This window comes from Macrobrachium rosenbergii, unplaced genomic scaffold (genome assembly GCF_040412425.1).
Source record: "Macrobrachium rosenbergii isolate ZJJX-2024 unplaced genomic scaffold, ASM4041242v1 393, whole genome shotgun sequence".
NCBI lineage: Eukaryota > Metazoa > Arthropoda > Malacostraca > Decapoda > Palaemonidae > Macrobrachium > Macrobrachium rosenbergii.
The window spans coordinates 2600166-2607665 of NW_027100731.1; the positions used below are offsets into that span (position 1 = coordinate 2600166).

At 37.3% G+C, this 7500-nt stretch overlaps 1 long non-coding RNA gene across 1 annotated transcript in view; it reads left to right on the forward strand.

The window, feature by feature from the left end:
* Positions 1-1272: 1272 nt before the first annotated feature.
* LOC136838281 (uncharacterized) overlaps positions 1273-7500 on the forward strand; it is a 6360-nt gene continuing 132 nt past the window's right edge. The window contains exons 1-2 of the long non-coding RNA XR_010852921.1: positions 1273-1509; positions 7178-7500. The exon at positions 7178-7500 is cut by the window's right edge and continues 132 nt beyond it. This is a non-coding gene — a long non-coding RNA (uncharacterized lncRNA). The remainder of the gene's footprint in view (positions 1510-7177) is intronic.

The window sequence follows — 7500 nt, forward strand, 5'->3', positions numbered from 1 at the left end:
GACAATTTCAACCTAACTTACTGAGTAGCGTTACTATCAAGTGAATCAACAGACACGGTCGTTCATACATGGTGCAACAAAAATACAAAGAAAACTAAACCGCATAATATAAATTGGTGGCAGTTTTCGGAGGGATTTCGCCCAGCGCACATTTGAAAAACATTAAAGTTCACGGCCCAGAGAAATTTACAGAGAGTGAGCAGTGACGGCGCTAAAACTAACTCTCAATTTAACAGCGCAAATAATCTCAAGACGGTCTTCAGCACTAGAAACACCAATACAACATCAACACTGTAGCAGAAGGGAAACGAAGCAGAACGAAATATTCTAAGAAGCAGTGAATCTTTTGCGTCGATCGGAATGAAAAATTGACAGCGGTAAATCTCTGCCTAGTTTGAAACTTCCGAACATTCGCATAAGATCAACCAGAAATTCAGTTTAATAATTATATATGAACATAATAAGAACAATAGTAATAATCACGGCATAGAACAGCGGTGATTTTTATAAGAAAACGAAATTTACGAAAGAAAAAGAATCAGCAACTCGCGCTATACTACGCCGATCGCAGCAGCGGAGAAGAAAAAACAAACTGTGTTGGCGGACGTATGAAAGTCGCTTATATCTACGTCAGTTCAGTGAACTTTTCTATCGTGTACGGACTTAAATACACGAAATTCCAAAAATTTTTGGTCGCTAAAGGAGACTTAGCGAAAAGTAGCGGTAGCAGAGCAGTGACGACGACGGCGACGAATGAGAGCGGAAGACGGCGACGAAAGAGAGTGAAATTCGGAACGGCGATAAAGTTTAGAAGTCAACGCGTTGATAACCGCCTCTCGAAAGGAAGTGACGCCTTCAATCAACAATTTGGAAGGATTCAAATTTTTTCTTCGCCAAATTCAGCAAGTACGGACTGGAAGTCGGCCGAGCTGTGCCGAATTATCGCTGGATGCTAACGACAAATTGCGCTCAAGTGCAATCAGCGCGATCTTCAAGTGCAAGGCGACACGAAGCTAATTGAATAGTAAACATTCATTCCTAGTATCGGGGAATTATCAAGAAAATTTTTTTTCTCTGTGAATAATTAAAATTTTTTTTTGTGAGTGAAATTTTATATAATTATTTTCCTGCAGTGAGCAAATAATTTTTAAACATAAATGATTTAAGTAAATTATTTTTCTTTTGAATAATATTCTGAATAATATTTCCTTATTGTTGCGAAGAAGAAGGAAATAATTTTTTCTTTCATATTTAGTAATTTTTTTACGAAATAGAAATTTTCGTTCACTTGGTGATAGAGACAATTCTGTTTAAATAATTCTATCATAATAAATTTTTTTGTTAAACACTTGGCGCAGCATTTTGCAGTGGAACCCAAACAATTGTATACATAAATACTAATATCAGACTTTTTCAGATTGTGAGAGAGTCCTATGAAGGAATGAGTTAGGAAAAATTTGAATTTTTTTGTATAGAGGATACAGTCAACTCAGCAAACATGCAATTGAAGTAAGTACCTGATTCTCAAATTAATTTTTTTTCAATTTTTCATTCTTGGAATCATTGAATATTTTATGAATTAATATGAATAACACTTTGGATGAAGTTATCGCCCGACTGCAACAGACAAGAAGCGAAGACCAGACTCCATATAACCTAAGACCTGTACCTGAACGACTTTCTAGACCAATTGATCCTAGTAATACTAGACCCAGACGTTCTCGTAGTCAGGGTCCCCACTTAGTTTACCGAGTGCGCCTAACCCTTCCAGTTGTAACCACTAACCCAATAACTTCCATTGTACCTAGAAATCCCAACATGGCGCAAGCCGCCGTAATCACCAAGCCACTAGATTTTGTGGAACGGTAGACCCAAGTAATGTAGATAAAAGTAGATTAGAAGAATATGGTGTAAATCGATGGATAGCAGACACAGAAAGCAGAATTTCAGCTGCTGGTATCACAGATGAGAGAAAGAAAATAGATGAAGCACTCTTGTATGTTAGTATGGAACATGGTGATGCACATACAGTTCTTCATTCAGTACTTTTAGGAATATTACTCTGTTTAACGAATTCAAGAAACAGTGCTTACAGTTTTGGCAACCAGAAGCACAGAAAGATCCATGGTACAACATAGGAACTTTCCATCATCAGAAATATGAGGGTAATCACTTAGTTTTAGCCACTAGAGTAGAAGAAGCTATAGATAGAGTGACGACAGATATGAAAGCTGTAGGAATTGTTGTTGGAAGGAAGGATGAATTTGATGATGATGAAACAGATTTAGCTAGTATATCCAAGGTACTTAGATATATGTCCTTAGGACCAATCTACGATGCTTTGGGTAAGGAAGAAAGAGTAGCCTTAAAGAAGTACTGTGATAGGAAGCCAAATGATGGAATTGTACAAACCTTTGATGTACATAGAAAGAAAAAGTAAAACAGAATTCATCAAGTAGTAGTGCAGATTTTACGGGAACCGTAGCTAGTGGAAACCCAAGAAATAATAGCAATCAGTCCAATAGAAACCAATCAGGGCAAGCTAGGTCTAGGTATCAGGGAAATAGAAATTCGTTTGATAGAAATGGTGGGAACAACAATAGGAGATTTAATCAATCAAATAGAAACAATCAAGGTAGGCCGCCAAATAGAGGTAACAATGGGAATACCACTGGAACTAATGGAAATAACAGTGGAAATAACAGGACTCCTGGACAGAGGGGAGCTAGTCAAGGCCAAAATTCAGGGAATAATAGGCCACAGTTCAATAGGCAGAGACAAAGTTGTGGAAATTGTGGTTATAACAACCATACAACACAGAATTGTAGAAGAAACAAATGGTGTTCTGAATTGCAATAAGACAGGACATTTGATCCAAAACTGTTGGTACAACAAACAGGAAATTCTCAGGGTCTCAAAATAACCAAAGTACTCAGCCTAATAATCAAAATACCTCCCCAGTAACCCAAATCAAGGGGATTCTCAGTGACAATCACAGAGAGTGCAGCAGAAAGGTCCATCCTTACAGAAAGAAATAGTGACAGTGAATAAGGATGTGTCCCCAACAGACATTACTGAAGTAATGAAATAGTGTTTTCTGTAAAGAATTTTAATACGTGTCAGGAAGAGTTGCCTATCATACAAGTACACTTAGAAGGTGTACTGAGTTCCATATTGTTGGATACAGGCAGTACTGTAAGTATCATAGATAAAGGCACTTTAACAAAACATATAGGTTGTGAGCTTTCCCAAATGAGAGAATCCTATAGGACCATAAAGGGGATCGCTGGAAAGCAAATAAGGGCTATAGGCAATGTCAATTTAGAGATAGAAATTCTAAATAAGAAATATAGGGAAGAGTTTGTGGTGTTGGAAGAGAAATATTTTCCAGCTCAAGCTCTATTTTCCTTCCAGGCTATGAAAAGATGTGGAATTGCACTAGATTGTAGCAATGGAAGAGTAACTATCAAGGAAATTGATAGAGGAAATGTTTGCTCTCTTGAAGAAGAGGAACAGTTTCAGATAAACTTGATCACTTTACCTGAGACAGCCTCATCTGAAGAAGTAGACATCCAACAGATAGAAATAGAATTTAATGCTAACCCGGGTAGGACAGTGTGTAGAAATTCAATGATAGAAGAAATAGGAGAAGATAGACAAACTACTTTTAAAAGCCTAGAAGCCACTCAGGAGGAATTCTCAGATAGCAGGTATGAACCTGATAACTCAAGTGCACGACAAGTAGATACCTCCGAAGAACTTAGTTCTTTTTCCCAACCTGACGATCCTGACACGCTAATAGATTGTAGTCACTTAATAATAAGAGAAGATACGGAAGAGAAGTATCTCAATGAGGTGTTGCTGTTAGGCAACCTAAAAATGACAGAGATAGGTTCTGTGATACCACAAGATGAAAGTTCAGATGATACTGATGTCTGTTACACTGCCGATGCACAGAATGCAGAAGAAATCTGCTTAGTTAGTACTGCCGATGATAATCTTGTAAAATTCAAATTAAACAATAGCGTTATACTGCATCCACAAGGTCTGACAAAGGTTTGTCTTAGAATTGTAACAGATAAAACCTAGGTGATACAGATGTGTTATTAGTTAATGAAGACTTACCAGACTTTGTGAAAATGGACAATTCCCTAGTAAGACTTAATGGTGGAAATTGTACGACTTATGTGTATAATTATTCTGACAAGAGACTAGAATTGCATGCCGGCATAGAATTCTGTAAAGGAATTGTGATTACTAACCCTTTACTAACCCTAAGTGAAAAAGCATTTGTCTCTGTAGCTGACACAAGAGTTAAATTAGAAGGGAAGTAAATAATACAGATTTTCCTCATTGTAGGGACAGGTTAATACAGATATTAGAGAAATATAGGAGTGTTGTAGCAGTAACAGGAGATAAGTTAGGAAGGACAGATGTCCTGCAGCACAAAATAGTCATAGAAGATGGTGCTAGACCTTTTTATATACCTAACTACAAACTTCCAATAAGTCAAAGACCCATTGTAGACGAGATGGTTGAAGAGATGAAGGAAGATGGAGTTGTAATACCTTCTAAGTCACCTTATAATTCACCTTTACTGCTAGTTCCAAAGAAAGACGGTACATGGAGGATGGTAATTGATTACCGTAAATTGAATTCCCACACCATCCCTGATCGAATGCCAATGCCAGTCATTAATGACATGTTAGCTCAATTAGGAGGTGCCAAGGTTTTTCTAGCCTCGATTTACTGAGTGGATATTGGCAAGTTCCTCTCGATGAAGAATCCAAGCATCTCACGGCATTCAGTACTCACAAAGAACATTTGCAATTTGAGGTAATGCCGTTTGGTCTTACTTCAGCTCCTTTAACGTTTGTACGTTTAATGCTGCAAATCTTGGGAGATGTTGAAGACGTATCGGTTTATCTTGATGATGTAATAATTGCTAGTAAGGATGTAGAGAGTCATTTCAAGACAATAGAATTAGTATTAGATAGGCTCAGAAAGGCCGGTTTAAAGGTAAAAATTAAGAAATGTCAGTTTCTGAAGAAATCTCTAGAATATCTAGGACATGTTATCAGTGAACATGGTTTGAAAATGCAAGAAGGAAAGATTAAGGCTATTGTGGACTATCCAGCCCCAAGAAATTTGAAGGCACTAAGAAGATTCCTAGGTATGGTAGGATATTATCGACCTTTCATAAAGGGATTTGCTACCATAGCAAAACCATTAACTGAGTTAACTAGGAAAGATGCTAACTATGAGTGGAAAGATGAACAGGAAGCAGCGTTCAAAACACTAAAGGATATGTTGATAACAGATCCTATCCTAGTTTATCCAGACTTCGAGAAGGAATTCTACTTAGCCTGTGATGCTTCAAGTACAGGACTAGGTGCCGTCTTGATGCAAAAGGATAAAACAAGGATGAGGACTGTATACTATGCCAGTAGAGTTTTGAATGCAGCTGAAAGAAATTACAGTACAACAGAAAGGGAATGTTTGGCATTAGTCTGGGGATTACAGAAATTTAGACACATTTTGCTAGGACATAAAATTAATGTTCTTACAGATCATAAACCCATTTGTGATCTTTTTCAAGAAAAGGGCTTTTACCAATAATATGAAGTTCAATAGATGGTTCGTTAGCGTATTAGAATTTGCCCCAGAATTTAGATACATACCTGGTAGATATAACACATTAGCTGACGCCTTATCTAGATCACAAGAAGAGAACGAGAAACAAATTACCACTCATAATTTCGCCTTCAGTTGTCAAATCACAGACTTAGATTTAGACAAAGTTCGTCAGGAACAACAAAAGGATTCTAGAATAAAGGAAGTAATTGGTAACCTCTTGCAAGGTGAGAAAAATTCAGAGTTTCAATTGATAGATGGGTTATTGTACAAGACTTCAGACGAACCAAATGCTTGTTCACGTTTGTACATTCCTAATACACTAATACAAGACGTTTTAGAACTAACCCATTCATACAAGTTATCAGGACATCCTGGAATTAAGAAAACATGTAGAACAATCACTAGAAACTATTTTTGGCCTCGATGTAGTGAAGATGCTACTCGATTTGTTCAGAATTGTACCCTATGTAATATACATAAGGGAATGTCAACGTCAAGGCTCCTCTGGAAATGTATCCTTCAGAATTAAATCCTTTTCAAGTAGTCACAATGGATTTCTTAGGTCCATTCCCGAACACCATCAGAGGAAATAAACAGATTTTAGTTTTCATTGACTATTTGACCAGATACGTAGAAATTGTTCCAACTAGAAACAGAGAAGCATCAACGGTGGCAGAAGCCTTTAAGTCTAGAATTATAACCAGACATTCATGTCCTCAAGTTTTGCTCTCAGACAATGCTGCTGAATTTACTAGTGACATTCTAACGAAATTGTGTGACTTTTATGAAATACAGAAATGTCAAATAACAGCATATAAGCCAAGCTCAAATGGAGCAGTAGAAAGAACAAATCGCAAGATAAAGGATGTTCTGAAAACATTGGTAACCCCTAGCACTGAAGACTGGGACTTGACTCTCGAAGACATACAATTTACTCTAAACAACACAGTAAATGAATCAATAGGAGAAACTCCTCATTTCCTATTGTATGGCTACCAAAGAGAATGCCAAATTCACTTTTGGATGATGCCACACCACCCAGACGTACGTACAACTACGAGGACTATATTGCTTGGAAGACAAGACGTACGTACGAGACCGTTAAAGTCACCAGGGCTAGATTAAAGGAGTTACATAAAAAATCTAGTAAGTATTACAATAACAGATCCACCATACCCTCGTTAAGGTAGGACAACAAGTTTATGTACTCAATCATGTTCTTGAAGGACCTAATATTAAAGTATCACCAAAATTTCGAGGTCCATATAGAGTTTTAGAAGTTTTGAAGTTGAATAAATTCAAGTTAATGCATGAAATTACCTTGAAAGAATCCATTGTACATTGGAACCACATTAAAGTAGTTCATTCAGAACCTTGGTCGTCTACCCAGTTGAAAGGATTTGTCCAATAAAGATAAGATAGATAATAAAATAGAATCTTCAATGACCCCAAGGTATAATTTGAGAAGAAGGTAATGGCAAGTGCAATGGTAAACAAATGTAGTTGATAAGATTTTTACTGCTTGATAACATTATTTCAGCAAATGGATTGTATGGTGGTTGGCAGTGAGTCAAATTGTGAACTCACTCGTACAACTAAGGAAGGGAGCCATCATCAAGGAACATGGCAAGGTTAAGATGATACAGGACCTAGCCATTGTTAAGATCCAGACGGACTCCATTATCGATCAGAGAGAGCAGTTAGTCCAGCTGAGCAATCAGATACAGGCAGGATTACAAAGTGTCCAAGATAGAAATTTGTACGACATGCTCTCCAAGTTGCAGAGGGACATCGATAGTGTTATGCCAAGGAAAGTAGTAAAGCGATCACTCATACCCTTTATAGGCGTCGCTTTACACAATC